Source organism: Cornus florida, unplaced genomic scaffold (genome assembly GCF_030987335.1).
Source record: "Cornus florida cultivar Cherokee Brave unplaced genomic scaffold, ASM3098733v1 CherokeeBrave_3.0.0_Hap2_Chr03, whole genome shotgun sequence".
Taxonomy (NCBI): domain Eukaryota; kingdom Viridiplantae; phylum Streptophyta; class Magnoliopsida; order Cornales; family Cornaceae; genus Cornus; species Cornus florida.
The window spans coordinates 32,826,571-32,846,135 of NW_026775573.1; the positions used below are offsets into that span (position 1 = coordinate 32,826,571).

Genomic DNA, 19,565 nt, shown 5'->3' on the forward strand with positions numbered 1-19,565 from the left:
TAATAGCACTTTTCAATCCTATAAATTGATGAAGCACAAATATCAACCTTTCAATTTTATACATAGATCATGCACGAAACTTAAGTTTTCAATAGTATATATATTCATCATATCGTGCACAAAAATCAAGAACCTAATATCTGTCTTTTAGCATATCAGTACATTGCTTTTGTAAAAGCATTTGAAAAGTTATAAATCCTTATTTGAATGACATAGAATTGTAATCCCAAATTGTCCCAAGAGTCTCCTGATTAGAAGATGATGTATAATTTCGGATCATGATTATATAATATGGTAATACATAACAAAACACATATTGTGTGTCAATAAATATGCAGATTCCAAAAATAAGAAAATTATATAATTTTATTTTATTTTACTCATATTATTTATGCAACGTTAGTGGAAAATAATGAGTTCCTAAACCATAAGCTCTGATACCACATGTAAATTTTAATAATTTGTGTTAAGCCATTAATCACAAATTTACATGAATCTCATATCTTAGAACTTCCTGATTTTCACACATCTATAATATATAAATAAATGGTTAGATATAAATACCTCGATTCAAGATATCAAACCTTGTTGAGATTAAATCCAACGTCTAGATCCTTTAACCACGAACTAATTTACAACTCTGATTAACAGGCAAAGGTAGAAACTGGTTCTCTTTCTTGGCCTTTTGCACACATAAAACTTTTACGTGTTGTATCATTAATTGTACATAATTGATGGAGTATATGCACTTTTATAAAGGCAGAGAAAGGACCGGTTTTCATTTTAGTAACCTAATTCTACTTTCCATCAAAGTAAGGAAAAAGAAAGGAAAACACTTCTCCAATAAGTAATTACCAAAAAGGTAATTTATAAGTTGACCAAATAATATAATATTAATCTGATATATATTTTGTTTAACCACCAAATAATATGTCACATGTCCAAATCATGTGGGCCACAATTAAATAAATAATCTTACAGTTACCTCTCATCAATAACAAAAAGTTCCACAATATTACATGAAGATAATATTGCATGTATTGCACAGATGAAATATGGTTATATCAAAAGTGACAAGACCATACACATCTCACCAAAAATCTTTTATGCACATAAACACCAAAAGAATGCTGAAATTGATATTCAGCAAATACGTTAATATGAAAATTTAGCAGACCTATTCATTAAGGCATTGCCAACTACAACGTTCAAGAAATTGGTACACAACATTGCGATGCGACAATTTAAAGAACTTTGGCATTAATGAGGGAGAGTATTTAATTGAAAATGTATTAGCATATTGTACTCTTTTTCCTTTGCTCAAGTTTTGTACCACTAGATTTTCTTGGTAAGGTTTTAATTAGGCAGTTTTAACCCATGTAATAACATTTTCAGTAACACAAGAATATTGTATTCTTTTTCCTTCGTTAAATTTTTATCCCATTGAATTTTTCTTACTAAAATTTTAACGAGGCATATTCTTAATATGAGGTGGATTCCAATGGGAGTGTTCAATACAAGTGAATTCCAACACCAATTTAATACAATAAACAAGGTGAAAGTGATTGGTTGGATGATTGGCTTGAATATGATTGGTTTGGTGATGCACGTAATAGAATGATATTTGTGTATTGATGTGTAGTCATGCAATTGATGTAAATAGTGGGCATGAAAATTAAAATTAGGTGAAATAGTATGTCCAGGGTTATATATATATATATATTTGATTTGATATCGTAAGCTAAGTTCTCTCTTGCTCTCATACTACAATCTCTCTCCCGACTGGTTCACATATTTCATTTACAACATGAGAACAATTTTTATTACCAATTTCATTGTATGAAAATATATTATATTGGTGGCACAAGCTAATGACATGGTGTTCCGGGTCCAATATCTTCTCGTTTACTAGTGGGTCCATGTCAGGCCATTTACTAATATGATAGGCAATAGTCCACTTTTCAGGTGGAAAAATATACACATGTAAGACACAAACAGGAGAATTTTTTATTTTTTTTACTCACAAACAGGAGAATGACATGCTTTAAATTACGCCAGATTGAGAGATGGCTTTGAAACATTTGGACACGGAACTTCAAAGTATCACGTTTGGTTTGTCTGCCTTCAATTAGTCTCATGCAATTTATAGGTCAACTACCAAAATTGAGACCAACTACGTACCTAGACCATTTTAGATTGATTTCAGCCTATTAACGTAGTTGACCTGGCAATGGCATTGACTGACTAATGTGGCTAACAACATTGGCTCTTCATTAAAATTCTCAGCCTCTTGCCAATATAAGGAGTGAAGAGAAAAGTTTGTATGATTTAGGTAACAAATTTTCTATGGTTACTATATTGCTACTAATTGGGCTATTTTTGCCTATCATAGACAAAACAGGTTCGATATCTCTCACTTCCCCCTACCACTTTTATATTTTATGTTAATAGGAGAAAACTAGACTAATATAACCAACAATGTATAAAGGACAATGTTTTTAAGAGGAGTTTAACCTACATTTTTGGTTGAAAATTATTGATTGATTGAATATGCAAAATATAAGGAAGTTGAAATCTTCGGTCCGAGTAGCACTACTCTTACTTTATATATAACCAACAATGTATAAAGGACAATGTTTTTAAGAGGAGTTTAACCTACATTTTTGGTTGAAAATTATTGATTGATTGAATATGCAAAATATAAGGAAGTTGAAATCTTCGGTCCGAGTAGCACTACTCTTACTTTATATATACTCGGACCGAAGATTTCAACTTCCTTATATTTTGCATATTCAATCAATCAATAATTTTCAACCAAAAATGTAGGTTAAACTCCTCTTAAAAACATTTTCCTTTATACATTGTTGGTTATATTAGTCTAGTTTTCTCCTATTAACATTCTCCACATACAGCTGCACAATCCATAGGTGTGTGCAATGGACGACTTGGCAACAATTTACCATCCGCGCAGGAAACTGTAGACTTATACAAATCCAATGGCATTGGGAGGATGCGAATCTATCGTCCAGACCAAGCAACTCTGCAAGCACTCAAAGGATCCAATATAGAACTCATCCTCGGCGTTCCGAAACAGGACCTTCAAGCGCTTGCATCCGATGCGTCAGCTGCAACTCAATGGGTACAGACGAATATAAGAGCTTACTGTCACACCCCGCAACGAAGAGGCTATGCCACGCAGGCGCCACGCAGACGCCCAGCAGATGATGACATGGAGCCTGCATGGACTGGAGCTTTCTAGACTTCTCTACACAAGTATGGAACTTTCCGGAATTCTCTAGATTAGTGTGGAGTTGTCTAGCCTTTTCTAGACTTGTCTAGAGTTGTATAGAATTCTCTAGAATTCTCTAGACTTGTCTTGTACATAGTAGATAGTTCTAGAATTGTGTAGATATTTCTGGAGGATTCTAGACACTAAATCTAGGCCACACATTTGTACACATCTAGAATGTTCTTATAAGGCCAAAGGCCTATAAATAGGAGGTGGGAGTTCATTTGCTCCTCACCAAGCAACCAAGTTGTAATATCTCCTCTCAAGCAATACAAGTTCTATACATTCCCAAACTCTCTTGCTCACTTGCCTAACCTCTTTCTCCACACCCAAATAAGCAAAACACTTGTCTAGCCTTAGTCTTCACTAAGCTAGCATACTCGGGTAGGCTGACTTAGCGCTTCAAGGGGGATTGAAAGTGTCTAAGGCCGCACGGGAGCTTGAAAAGGTTAAAGTCCGTGACAGTTGGTATCAGAGCTAAGGTCGTGAGGCGTCACACCTTGTGTGGAGGAAGCTATGGCGGAGCTATCAGACGTGACTGGCACCCAAGAGGAGACTCTACGTGGAAGGGAAACAAATCCTCCTCCAGGCGGAGTGAGGACGAGGGCTAGGTCGAAGGACATCATGGCGGGCTTAGAGGCACGTGTGGCAAAGATGGAGGGGTCCATAGCCAACGTGTTGGAGCAGCTTGAGGATGCTCACCAGCACATGGATGGGCTGGAGTCGGAGGACGTTGAGGTCCAAAATGCTGTCAAAGGGTCACTCAATGCCCTAAGTGGTGACTTTCGGCAGGAGCTCCAAGCACTTCGAGAACTTATGTTGGGGGAGTTTGCCACCCTACGTGGCTATGTTGATCAGGAGCTTAGCACTTTCCGTGAGCAAATGGAGGAAATGCGAGCGGACTGGACATTGTGTAAACGGGCGGTGGTGTCCAGCACAGCTACTACGGGGGTAGTAGCACCCCGGGTTGATTTTCCTAAGCCTAAGTGCTATGGTGGGAACCGGGTAGCGAGGGAGTTGGAGAACTTCCTCTTCAGCATAGAGCAATACTTTGAGGCTACGGGCATGACCGATGAGACCATCAAGATACGCACGGCGACCTACTACCTCACCGACCATGCCATGCTATGGTAGAGGAAAAAGTATGGTGATATAGGCAAAGGTACGGTCTCTATTGATACTTGGGCTAATTTCACTAGGGAAATTAAGAAGCATTTCTATCCTGAGAACGCCGAGGATAAAGCTAGGGGCAAACTCCGAAGGCTAAAATAGGTTGGGTCGATTCGGGACTATGTGAAGGAATTCACTAACTTGACCCTTGAGATCCCGGATCTATCCGACAAGGACTCTCTTTTTTTCTTCATGGATGGATTGCAGTCGTGGGCTAAGACGGAGTTGAGGCGGTGCAACGTGCAAGACTTTGCTACAGCTATTGCAGAGGCAGAGTCCTTTATTGATTTCAGCTCCAAGAAGGAACCCTCGTACAAGCCAAAAGACAAAGACAAGGACAAGGTGAGGTATGCCGGCAAAGGTGGGGGAGACAAGGGCGCTGCACCCCACAAGGATTGGTCCCGTAAGCCAGGTGGTGGCCATGGAGGCAAAGAGGGAAGGGAGAACAAGGAAGGAACACCCAAGCCTAAGGGTTCTTACTTCATATGTGATGGACCACATTGGGTATGAGATTGCCCAAAGCGGAAGACCCTCAATGCCATGACGAGCCACTACGAAGAGCAACAACAGGAGGAGGCGTAGATAGGTTCACTGCAAATCCTTAATGCCATCAGGGCTAAAACTGAAGTCCCTAAGGCGGCGGCTAAAGGGCTAATGTTCATGGAGGCGAGCATCAATGGGACACCCACACGTGCTTTGGTAGACACGGGTGCATCCCACAACTTTGTGAACCTTGACGAGGCCAAGAGGTTGGGCCTCAAGTATAGCAAAGAAGGGGGCTCCATGAAGGTAGTTAACTCGACGGCAAAGGCTATACATGGCATGGCACACGGCATCCAAGCATGCATTGGCGAGTGGGGTGGCCACATAGATCTATCGGTGGTACCCATAAACGACTTCAAACTAGTCCTTGGGTTGGAGTTATTAGACAAGGTGAGAGCCTTCCCCATTCCTTTTGCTAACACTATGTGTATTATGGAAGGCAACACAGCATGCATGGTGCCAGTGGAGCGAGGCGCCAAGTTGGAAGCCCAAGCTTTGTCAGCTATGCAGTTCAAGAAGGGCTTCAAGAAAGGAGAGACTAGCTACCTTGCTACGTTACTGGAGACACCTGATGATGAGCTAGTCCCTTCCCCGCAAGAAGAGGTACCTAAGGAGATACGAGCCTTGCTAGACGAGTACACGGACGTGATGCCTAAGGAGCTGCCCAAGAAGCTTCCACCTAGGAGGGAGGTGGATCATCAGATTGAGCTGGAACCGGGTTCTAAATCTCCTGCTTTGGTGCCCTACCGGATGGCACCCCCAGAGTTGGAGGAGTTGCGGAGGCAACTTAAGGAACTGTTAGATGCGGGCTATATTTGACCATCGAAGGCCCCATATGGCGCACCGGTGCTGTTTGAGAGGAAGAAGGACGGGACCTTGCGCATGTGCATCAACTACCGGGCGCTCAACAAGGTGACTATCAAAAATAAGTACCCCATTCCTCTCATTGCCGATCTCTTTGATCAACTTGGTGGAGCACGCTACTTCACTTGCGCTCGGGGTACTACCAGGTGTGGATAGCGGATGGGAATGAGCCTAAGACTACGTGTGTGACGAGGTATGGCTCTTATGAGTTTCTTGTTATGCCGTTTGGCCTCACCAATGCACCTGCTACTTTCTGTACTTTGATAAACAAACTCTTCCATCCCTACTTGGATCGTTTTGTGGTGGTGTACTTGGATGATATTGTTGTGTATAGCACCACTTTAGAAGAGCACGTGAAGACGGAGAAATGCTCATTTGCCTAAGAGGAGGTGTTGTTCCTAGGGCATAAGATACGGGATGGCAACCTGATGATGGATGAGGCAAATGTGAGGGCCATTCAACAGTGGGAGCCGCCCACTAAGGTGACAGAGCTACGCTCATTTCTTGGGCTTGTCAACTACTACCGTCGCTTTATCAAGGGTCACTCGGCGAGAGCAGCCCCATTGACAGACCTTCTCAAGAAGGCGCGTGTTTGGAGTTGGACAGAGTCATGCCAGTGGGCATTTGATGACTTGAAGAGAGCAGTTATAGAAGAGCCGGTACTTAGCTTGCCCGACCACTCCAAGCCATATGAGGTGCACACGGATGCATCAGACTTTGCTATTGGGGGTGTGTTGATGCAGGTAGTACACCCCATAGCTTATGAGAGCCGCAAGCTCAATGACACCGAGCGGTGCTATACGGTGCAGGAGAAAGAGATGACGGCGGTCATCCATTGCCTACGTACTTGGAGGCACTACTTGCTCGGGGCACAATTTGTGATCAAGACAGATAATGTTGCCACCAGCTACTTCCAGACACAGAAGAAGCTCAGCCCTAAGCAAGCTCGATGGCAGGACTTCCTAGCAGAGTTCACTTATCATTTTGAATACAAGCCAGGCAAGGCCAATGTTGTGGCAGATGCGCTTAGTCGCAAGGCCGAGCTCGCAGCTATCAGTTAGCCCCAACACTCGCTTGTGGAGCGGATCAAAGAGGGGTTACAGCATGACCCTTTAGCCAAAAGCCTTATTCAGCTGGCTAAGGAAGGGAAGACTCGACGCTTTTGGCTAAGGGATGATTTACTTCTCACTACAGGGGATCGACTTTTTGTGCCCAGGTGGGGCAACTTGCGAAAGGAGCTAATACGGGAGTGCCACGACACCAAATGGGCTGGTCACCCAGGTATGCGGCGCACACACGCACTCCTAGAAGATTCTTACTATTGGCCTCGGATGTGTGATGATGTGGAGACATATGTGAGGACTTTTCTTGTGTGCTAACAAGACAAGATTGAGCAACAGCATCCTGCAGGCCTATTGGAGCCATTGCCTATTCCAGAGAGACCATGGGAGAGCGTCTCTATGGATTTCATCACTTGCTTGCCCAAGTCAGAGGGTTGCGGGAGCATTATAGTGGTGGTAGATCGGTTTAGCAAGTATGCCACCTTCATACCCGCACCAGCAGACTGCACAGCAGAGAGGGTAGTGGAGTTGTTTGTTGACCATGTGCTCAAGCTTTGAGGAGTTCCGCAAAACATTGTCAGTGACAGAGATCCGCACTTTACGGGTAGATTTTGGAAGGGGCTCTTCAAGAAGATGGGGACGGATCTCAACTTCTCTACGAGTTTTCACCCCCAATCAGATGGGCAGACGGAGCGCATCAACGCTCTCCTGGAGCTTTATTTAAGGCACTATGTGAGTGCCAACCAGCGAGATTGGGCCAAACTCCTTGGGGTGGCACAATTTTCTTACAACTTACAGCGGAGTGAGGCTACCAATCACAGTCCATTTGAGGTTGTCACCGGACGGCAGCCTATGACACCCAACGCCATTGCTTCAACTTGCGATGGTAAGAGTCCGGCGGCCTACAAATTTGCCAAGAGGTGGCATGAGCAGTCTGATTTGGCTAGGGCGTACCTTGACAAGGCAGCAAAGAAGATGAAGAAGTGGGCCAACACCAAGCGAAGACGGGTGGAGTACATAGTGGGAGACCAGGTGATGGTTAAGCTACTACCCCAACAGTTTAAGTCCTTTCGGAGCGTGCATAAGGGGCTAGTAAGGAGGTACGAGGGCCCGTTCCCCATCGTCAAGCGGGTGGGCATGGTCTCCTACATGGTGGATGATCGGTTGGTCAATCATACATCAACCTTCGCAATAGCACGAATCATTGTAAAATAGGGCTATTGGTCGGGTAAGTCGAACCACTGGGACTGCGCTAGTCTATGGCAACCTAAGAGTCTAGAATTGTTCTTAGAATGATAAAGGGTAATAAGGGTTTGTTTGATAGTCACTAAACTAGAAATGTAAAGATGCATAAATTAAGAACTTGCAAGAATTTAAAAGAGATAAAATGTGGGTAAAAGAGACTAGGGAAGTCACTTCACCACCTACAATATAAACATGCTAGAATATGATTCATTTGGGGAAAAACAACATAAATATGTGGCTATGATAAGTAGTTACTCATGGTTACTACATTACCTTCAAAGGATTCATGGAATCAATAGGCAAGAACAATTTATCAAAGATTTTACATGCTCAATTACCTAAACTAAAGTGTAATTTAAGACATGTTCACTAAGCTAGAAATTGTCAAACCATCAATCACATGATAAGAGCACATGAAGCTAAGAATTAAGAATAAGCCATCAAAGGAAGAACCTAAGCTATGGCCTATCAAATCTCTCAACAACATGCCATTAAAACCATTCCAAAAATCTCATCTTCATTGTCACCATGAAAATGTAAACCATACAACCATGAAAACATACATTCTAAGACAAGAAAGTAGGTCCAACATGATCATTAAATCAAAATCAATTCATTACATCAAGTAAGAGTTCTAGATTATGGAATCACCACAAAAATACATTATTTTTCCCAAACTAGAATCAAAAGTAAAGCATGCTTACAATGAGGGGTCCATTACCTCCCTAGAGGAGGAGTTAGTTACACATGGGAGCCTTAGAATGAAGAAGAACCATGGATCCTCCTTCCATTTTCGAGCTCCCCTTTCTTGCTCCAAGAACTGTCCTTCTTTTGCTCTATCCTCCTCCCCTATCTTCTCAAAATGAAGCTTAAGAGATAATGAGTGGCTTTGCTTCCCTTATCTAGATCACTTATCCACCCCAAAAGTTACCAACCAACATCTCCAACCACTTCATAAAGGAGGCAATCCAAAAGGGCTAAAATTTGAGCACAAGTGGGCTGAGTCGTGTAGAATTCTGCCCTAATTTCGAGTGCTCGAAATAGGGCCTCGAGCACTCAAAAATTGGGCAGAATGCCCTATGCTTGGTTTGCTCCGCCCGTACTTACTTTGGTAAAACGGCCATAACTTTGTGCTCCAAACTCTGAATGACAAACCGTTTGAAGATTTGGAAAGATAATTTAGAGCTCTAAAAACTTTATGTTTTGGTGGAGATCCAATTCTCAGGTCTGGTTGGTCTAAATTGAAGAACAACGCAGACTTTCATTGCTGCCAGGCAGTTCTGAGCACCTCTAATAAGAAGATCATAACTCTCTGCTCTGAACTCCGAATGATGAACTGCTTGAAGATTTGGAAAGCTGATTCAGAGCTCTAAATCTTTTATGTTATGATGGAAGTCCAGTTCTCGAGTTTGGTAGGTCAGAAATGGTGAGCAAATCCGAACTTCACTGCTGCCAGAATTCAGTATTGCACCTTCCTATGTTCAAAACTCCACAAAGCATCATTTTTGCTTCTTTTTTGCAATTTAACCTGAAAATGTGCAAAAACATACAATTGGAGATAATCTATATAAAATACACAAAGAAAGAACTTAACTAATGCAATTTAGGGCGCTTGAATATACAATATTCGGCGCTTATCACAGTTTCCACCCAAGTTGAAGATACATCCAGTCTTCCATGTCAGCATGCTCAAGCCTTATCATGAAGACACGGAAGACCTTACTCGGGGCAAATCGCATAGGGCACCCACGGCCGTTGTCACATCCTTTGACAAGGAAGTTGATTGCATCCTTGCAGATCGTGTGATGAGCAGGAGAGGTGTGCCCAAATATACAGAGTATTTAGTGAAGTGGAAGAACCTGCCAGATAGCGAGGCGAGCTGGGAGCATGAGGATACACTATGGCAGTTCATGAAACATATCCAACGGTTCAAGCAAGAAGACGCGACGAGGGCGTCGCGAGCTTAGGTGGGGGAGAATGTCACACCCCGCAACCAAGAGGCTATGCTACACAGGCGTCACGCAGACGCCCAGTAGACGATGACATGGAGCCTGTATGGACTGGAGCTTTCTAGACTTCTCTACACAAGTATGGAACTTTCCGGAATTCTTTATATTAGTGTGGAGTTGTCTAGCCTTTTATAGACTTGTCTAGAGTTGTATAGAATTCTCTAGAATTCTCTAGACTTGTCTTGTACATAGTAGATAGTTCTAGAATTGTGTAGATATTTCTGGAGGATTCTAGACACTAAATCTAGGTCACACATTTGTACACATCTAGAATGTTCTTATAAGGCCAAAGGCCTATAAATAGGAGGTAGGAGTTCATTTGCTCCTCACCAAGCAACCAAGTTGTAATCTCTCCTCTTAAGCAATACAAGTTCTATACATTCCCAAACTCTCTTGCTCACTTGCCTAATCTCTTCCTACACACCCAAATAAGCAAAACACTTGTCTAGCCTTAGTCTTCACTAAGCTACCACACTCGGGTAGGCTGACTTAGCGCTTCAAGGGGGCTTAAAAGTGTCTAAGGCCATACGGGAGCTTGAAAAGGTTCAAGTCCGTGACATTACTCACCCGATGTCAAGTTCCGATACATTTCTGTGGGAGAAGAAGATCCCAACACTGATACAGCTCAGTTTGTTCTCCCCGCAATGCGAAACATGCACAGTGCAATTGTAGCGGCCGGATTACAAGGCCAAGTCAAGGTTTTGTTAGCTTTGCTCTTATACTACTTTGTTAAAAATATTTTTAGTGCACAAGACTCTCTATTGCGAGATTTGGGAAAAGGGACTCTTTCTATTGTGGGATTTGGAAAAAGGTTAGATCAGATGAATATAGTAATGATAGAGAGTCCGAATTGAATTCTCGTGGAGGAGAAGTGGAGAGAGAAGAACATTTGAAAAATATTTTTAGTACACATGACTCTCTATTGCGAGATTTGGGAAAAGGGACTCTTTTTATTGTGGGATTTGGAAAAAGGTTAGATCAAACAAATGTAGTCTTATTTCACGAGATTATTTCCTTGATTATACTAATTATACTATTTTCACTTGATCAACTTATAAAAATGGTAAGACTATATGATTATTATATATAAGGTAAAAAACACATACCTAACAAATTACATACAAGAGTTTCATTAATTACTCCCACTAGTCTGTGACATTATTGTTTTTAGTAATCTTTAACTCTCTTGCTTTTGGTTTTACATAAATTCCACTATGATCACACTTGCTTACACCAAGACAATTAAATACAAGAAATTATTAGATTGTTCTGATCTATTTGACACTTGATGGACTAATTCAATGAAAACTTCCATTCATAAAGCTTTGTAATTTATTAATACACTTTTATGAGGGCTATTTTCTCAATTCGAGAGTCTGTATTTAACTGGTCCACAAAGTGTTAATGGATCAGGACCATTTAATAATTTGTCATTAAATACCACCAATGTTGGGAAACGTGAAAGTTTTAAGATCTTGATTCATCATATAGAGACAAATTTTATGCAAAAATAAAATATGATGTATCATTCAATTAACAGATTGAATACTTATATCAAAGGTCTGAGTAAACCTTTAAATATTTCCTCTAAAGTGAATGTTCTCACTTATTGTAGATCCCTTAGTAAGATGCCTTCTCCTTAGATCTCCATCTTCTTGGTAATTGTTTTGCCTTTAGGAATCACTTATAAGCCTCCATGAATGACTTTGGAAAATTAGGCTTGTGGGAGCCTCCATTAGATAAGAACATTAACCCTAATTTTCTAGAGAGAGAAAATATTTTCCTTTTTCTTTCTTCCAAAAATCACACCTAAAATATACATGGACCATGTATATATATAGGCAATATAAAGATAAAGAAAAGGAAATAATAAATCCTTTTCAATCTCTAATTCACATGTCTCAAATCTAATAGGATTCCAATATCAAGTTAGGTTATGAGTGAGAATCCTTTGGGCTTATTATTTTATTGGTTACAATGAATTAATAATTGGCCCGGTCCATGGACCCAATTCAATTAATTCATAATTAATTTCTACTCCACTAAAAGAAATTAATTGAACTCTAATTAAATAATAAATAACCTCTAAGTCAATGTTGCACTTTGACCCCTCTATGCATAATTAGTTATCGGATAAATAAAGCTATCAATCTGACTACTTAATTAATATATTTATTTTGGTGCCTTTGATTATTTCTGACTCGATCACAATAAAATATTTGTTTGACAAAAATAACAATATAAATAAATAAATATATAATAAATCATTTTGTCTAAAAACACACGAAAGCCTTCGAATTTACTTTATGATCAACCATAATTAGTACAAAATAAATATAAGTAGTAATGATGCAAATATTGAAAATATGACCCTCTAACTATTAATTACATAACTACCCAAAGTGTCAGTCTAAGGATCCCGAAATATCAGCCGAACAAATCAAAGTAATTATTAATTAATAAAAGAGTTTATACTTTTCTCATACTTAAGAGTCAAATGCCATGACGGTGATAGGGAGCAATTACATACAACGGCTCTCGCAATATACCTCAACCTAACGCGGATCCAGTTTAAGTCTTAATTAATTATGAGTCCATCCATAATTATCGATTATGAACAATTTATGATTATTATTTATATTCATGTATTGATCGCCATCACATACATATATAAATATCTCTTGTAATTAAGTGGACACTATCAATTCTATAATAAATCGAAACATAATACATTGAATTCACCAATTGTATAAAGCATAAATATTTCAGAAACGTCAGGAACATATGTCACTATAATCCAAATAGGAATTTGCTACGTTAGGGCATATAAATCCCAACAGCGCATGCATCATGTATTTCTAAAAATTTGAAAAGACTGCATACTAAAATAAAATTTATTTTTCAACATATTTCAACAACAACATACTTTGGACTTTTGGACAGTTCGTACCCTCCATCAGTAGGCGCATTTCGAGACAGCGCAAGGTCATTCATGGAGCCAATCGTCGGCTTCCTCGTTAACAATAGTGCCCCATTACTAGCCAACATACACACTTACTTTGCCTATGTTGGTGCCATCCCAGACGTTAAGCTTCCTTATGCCTTATTTATTGCATCAGGAGTTTTTGTAACAGACGGTTCATTAGAATACAGAAACTATTTTGATGCACTCTTGGATGCCTCGTACTTTGCTGTTGAGAAGGTAGGTGGACAGAGTTTGGAGATCATGGTGTCGGAGACTGGTTAGCCGTCTAAGGGTGGTACTGCAACAACTGTGGAGAATGCAAGCACTAACTATAGAAATTTGATTAATCATGTCAGGGGAGGGACTCCGAAGAAGCCAGGGAAGGCTATAGAAACTTATTTGTTCGCCATGTTTGACGAGAACCAAAGGGGTGGGACATCATGGGCGGAGAGAAATTTTGGCCTCTTCAGTCCTAATAAGCAACCTAAATACCAAATTTCTTTCAAATTAATTTCTTTTTATTTTTTTTTTTTGTCCTATCAAATGACTTCCAAAATACCCTTGGGAAGACACGGACTATTTAAATATTAATAAGTTAATTCTCATCAATTTTTTTGAGTGGTAGATGAAATACCAATAAGCAACGCAATCATTAATAGTATCAATTAATCAATTACTGTGATTATTAAGAACTAAGAAGTTATGATTTATTTAGTCATGTGTTTTATGTGAATAAGGATGTATAATTACATATTAAGTACACATAGCCCTCACTTTCACACGCGCACTCAATACGATTAGTGTTGCTCCATTGAACAAATGAATGTGTAGGGGTAGAAGACTAAAATAGACGTGTGAAATCCTCCACGCTCAAATCTTGATATTGAATACAAAAACAGTTCAACCTTTACTCTGAATTAATTAATGGCTTCCACAACTATGTTTAATAACTAGATTTGTAGTGTCTTATTCATGTTTATGAATTTTCCAATGTTATATATATATATATATATATATATATATATATATAGATATATATGCATGTATCTTGAATAAAAGTGATTTGTGCTTACATATCTTGCACCTGTTTATATGGAAAGAGAGAATTTTTTAGGTAGTTAGACCATCTCGAATGCAAATTGCCATTTTTGCATTCCAAATTTATATTTTGAGAGGAGTTCCAGTGTCAAAATGCTATAGTTTAACAATTCTGTTTTAATGGTGCATTTCATCCAAAATGCAACTTTTTTACAAAACAATTATTCTTTTTCAACTAGCATTTCCAACTAACAATTTTCAAAAACCATTTTATTTTTTATTTTTTATTTGGAGTGTTTGTATTTTATTCAGCATATTTGCCTCATTAAAAATAAAGAAAATATAAAATATATATTTTATTATATTATTAATAACTCTAAACCAAAAAACAAAATATATTTCAAACTACAAACTACAAATCTACAAGAATCAGAAGTTCAAAACTCTAAATTTCCCCTCTTTCTTTCTTTCTCTTTGTGCAACTGCAAACTACAAAATCTACAAGAATTGAATCAGAAGTTCAAAACCCATATATTTCAGTTTGGTAGAAGCAATACCCTAGCTATAGTTTGTGCTATATTTGGCACAAGATTTGGCAAAGTTATATTTTGGCAGCCCATTTAACAGCTCATTGGAGAGCCCATGTTAAACCTGCCTACTATATTTTGAGATTGACAGCCCATTGGAGTTGCTCTTAGGGATGGCCTGACTGTGATATATGTATCTGACAGATCCATAAAATAATTTGAGAGGGGACGGTGTTAAACAATAATAATAATAATAAAACTTTAACTTAATGGATATTTTAATTTAAAACTACTCATACTTCCATTTTAATTATTATTTTTTAAAAAATACTTAAATTTCAACTCTTATCAAGTTAATATGTTAAAAACAATTCAAAATTAAAGGAATTCTCATGTTTTAATTGTACATTCTTAATTTAGAAAGAAAAGTAAAAATCAGAATCACAAATTTAATGAGTAATTTAGATTTTTTGGTGGTCCAAGATGATAATTAAAGACACTCTTTGGTCAACCTATACGCCCATTGTGAAATTTAATGAGAGATGGAGGTTTTGGACTATGGCCGGTTTTATTTATTTATTTATTTTTTTCGATTCGAAATGATAGATGGCCGGTTTTGGACAAATATGTATAAGGGGATTAAAAGAGTAATGATATTTTGTCCTATCAAATTGGCCATTTACATCTTAATCCTACATGTACTTGTCACATCACTATCTCAATCGTGAAGATTTTCATTACGCAATACAAAAATACATATAGAAAGAAGCTGAAGAGTTTTTTTCTAACCCCTCTCTAGCTATTTGATTTCTCCAATTCTCTTCTTGATTCTTCTTCTCAGTTCATTTCCTTAATTTTTTTCTATCTCTAATTCGGGCTTCTCTCTTTTCGACTTTTTAAAATTGAAGGGAAAATAGAGTATTGAGAAGTCTTCTATTGGATCATAAAATTGAAGCAAAAAATACATATAAATGTACATATTTGGATGTGAAAAAAAAAAAAAAAAAAAAAAAAAAATTCAATCCTAATAAGATTGAAGGTATGTGCGTTCAACATATTTTCTTCAATATGTATTTTAGCTTTCATATATTGTATCACTTTTGGGGATTTTTTTATAGGTTGGTAAGAAAAAAAAAAAAAAGAAAAAAAGAAAAGAAAAAAAAAAAATGGTGAATTAGTATTGGTTGAAATTTTTTGAATTGGAATTGTGTTCGGTTTCTTCTAACTCCATGATTTTAATTTTATTATAATAGTATGACCCATCACTCCATCAGTCTTAAATTTGCGTAAGTCCAAACTTGACCCCCAAATATATTAGCCTAACCCAATTACATTACACATTAGTTAGTTAATATTTGTCTGATCCATTAGCAATTAAATATTAGACCTCTTGTAATATGATATTAGCCCAACCTAATTACATAAAACATTTTAGTTACTTTATTTGAAGTCCAACCAAATAGAACCCTCTTGTAATATAGTATTTTACCCAATAAAATATGTTATTATATAATATATGTAATACAATCCAAAGTTACACAATAAAGCATAGACTTGAAAAGCACCAAACCGAAAATAGGATTGCAATTGTCCAAAAGCTTTATATCAATTGTTTGAATTCTTGCGATGAGAACTTAATGGTAATGGTGGAGAGAAAATAAGGATGAGCATGTAAGTCCACTTTCTCTCTTACTCCTCTTTTATCTATTTTTTGTTATTAAGAATTCACTAATTTTTCATTCTTCAAAGTCCTAATCTCATTTATGTTTTCTTCTTAGGTCTCTAATTGGTCAGCCGTGGCCACCGCCATCCTCCACCGACACCGCATTTTGCGACCATCACTGTCGCCTTTGCCACCGCCTTCTGCCACCACCTTCCATCGCTGCTTCTACCACCACCACCGCATTTTTCCCATTGCCACCAGTCTTCTGCCACCATCGCAGTCGCTGCGTCACCATTACCACATTTCACCACTGCTACCACTACCACATTTCGCCACTGCCTCTGCCACTGCCACCACTAACTCCATTGTTTTCCACCAACATCACTTAGAATTTTAATTATCGATTTATTCCCACATCATTACATATTTGTAACCAAATAACAGAATGAGAATGACCGTTCTCAGCTCCATCCATTTCTATTCTATTCATTTCATTCATGCTTAGAAGCCTAAGTGCTTTTGTAGTTAAGACCACATTAATAACATTTAGGATAAATTGCACTGACATTCCTGTGGTTTCGTAAATGCCACTTAGATGCCAGGCAATAATTTTTTTGAACAATGACACCTTTAAATTTTCAAATGTCATATTTGCTCCTTATTATTTAATTCAATTATATTCACAAAATATTAATAATGTTAATCGACTAAAATACCCCCACCATTACCTACACTCTCACAGCCTACCATATCCCTCTTAACAACATTTACATCCAGCCCTTTAACACCACCAGTTCACTGACGCCAACAGCAGACCAAAGCTTACGATCGAACAGTGACTTTCCGGCAACGGTGACAACCAAGCTCCGACGATGGCTAAAAGTAATCCAGACAATGGTGATTTCCATTCTCCAAATCGATCCCAACAGAACGATTTTGCAGTGGTTATGTCTAATGTGATGAGGTTAGAATCTGGCTTCGACGACTAGCAGCAGTGATGGCACAACACCGCCACAAGCAGACACCACCACAACAACCACCGGCACACACAGTCGTCGCCACCATCTATAACCTCCTAATCGTCGATGAGTCCTAACCCATCGACGGTTCCAAGCTCGGCCATATAAACCACAACTGACATCGATTCTTCTTCTTTGCAGTGAATCACCCACCGAAGAAACAACATCATAGTTATTAGCAGTACCCTCATATTCGTCGGCAACATCGCCAACTTCCCAGCGCCTTCTCCTCATCGCCGATACCGCCTGACCTCACCCTCCATCTATTGTTCAAAATCCAAATTCCTCTATCTATACACACACATATCTCGGCAGTGGAAGAGAGAATCATCGGGAGGTCAGCCTTGGCATTGATCTCCATCTTCACCGGAATCTGCATACTATCCTCGCCGGAATTGCGTCACTAATTTGATGGATCAAAAAATCCAACTCAGAAAAAAAATTTCAACTCTCTTTTGCAGGATAATATATATATATATATATATATATATATATATATATATATATATATATATATATATATTTTGGGATGTTGAATTTGGTGCATTGTGGGTGGTGTGGTAGTGGTGGTGGAGTTGTCTGGGTGTTGTGGTAGCGGTGGTGCTGTCTGGGTCTTCCATTGATACTGACAAACTAAGTTATATTTGATAAGGGATATAATCATCCCTATGATCGTGGAGTTTTAGCTGTAGTTGTCAAGGACCAAAGTCAGACTTCCAACAAGACAACAACCGGCAACATATGTAATGGCACACGTAATAGCTCTCCAACAACTCCATTTCACCCAGCTAGCATATCCCTTTGATTATTTCTTTATGGAAAATGATATTTATGCCGATGAATTTGGCCGATTTCTTAGGCAGAATCTTAGGTGGCGTCTATTTGGCAAAAAGAATACGATCCATTCATCTTTCCATCTATCTCCTCTCTCCGTTCATCTTCCCGTTTATCTCCTCTCTCAGGCCAGACAACAGTTCCACTGTTCCACCACCATCAACATCTTTTGGCTCAGCTATGGATGATCTCTACTGTGATGGAGGCGGGCTGGCGTAGCAGTGGCCACTGGCTGGTGCAGACACCAAACCCAGATCGCCGCTGGTTGTGTTTAGTAGACACAACTCCCGTCGTCTACATCCACGTGGGTAAGCAAGTCGTCATCCTTTTGCCTCGGTAACAAAGTTACATTGCCAGACATAACAGCCTGGTAGTTTTTACGTTGGAAAAAAAAGTTGCTTATCTAGACTGCCACATAGATTTTGTTAAACTAATCGGCCAAAATCATCGGCTCATGTATCACTACTTTATTTATTTATGTAATTTCCTTAAATCAATATCATTTACAAGTATAGATTGCACCCCTATAAATGAATAATATAGTGCCTCATTTTACCATTTCATAACAATATTTTCATGGTATCAGAGTAGAAAACTTGCCGGCCAACAACCATGTCTTCTTCTTCTATTCCAAAAACAGAGCCCAAACTTAACATCCAATCCTTCCACCAATGTTCTAGCTTGATCTCGATCAAGTTAAACACCTAAAATTTCCTATTTTGGCGTAACCAAATCATATCTTTGGTTCGAGGTCTTGGTGTTCTTCATCATCTTATAACCGATGAAAAACCTGCTGAGAAAATCAAAGATGCTGAAGGAAACCAAACTCCTAACCCGATCTATGAATAATGGATCAATAACATTGGACTACTGGCTTCATGGCTATTGGGGACTATTACGGAGGACGTCCTAAGTATGATTTTCGATGCTGAGTCAGCATATGAAGTTTGGACTTCCCTTGAGGAGTAGTTCCTCCTTGTCACCGTGGAAAAGGAAGGAAATCTGAAAAATATGTTGATGACCATTCAAAAATGGTCTCGCTCTCTAAAGGAATATCTAGCGGATTTTAAATCCATTTGCAACAATCTCGCTGCCATCAAAAAGCTGGTTGACGACCTCGACAAAGTTTTTCAATTTGCCCATGGTTTGGGATCAAGGTAAGAAACTTTTCGCCTTGTTATGCTTACTAAACCACCTTACCCTTCTTTTAGTCAGTTTGTGCTAGCTCTATAAGGATATGAGCAATCACTAACTGCTAAAAAAGAAGAAGAGAAATCACTTTTGGAACATACACAAGCCTTTTTTAGTCAACGTGGTCGTGGTCGAAATGGTCGAGGC

The 19,565-nt window shown here is 38.9% G+C and overlaps 1 pseudogene; it reads left to right on the forward strand.

Annotated features, from left to right (window-relative positions):
* Positions 1-2,346: 2,346 nt before the first annotated feature.
* On the forward strand, positions 2,347-13,877 carry LOC132298730 (glucan endo-1,3-beta-glucosidase-like; annotated as a pseudogene).
* The last annotated feature ends 5,688 nt before the right edge of the window (positions 13,878-19,565 follow it).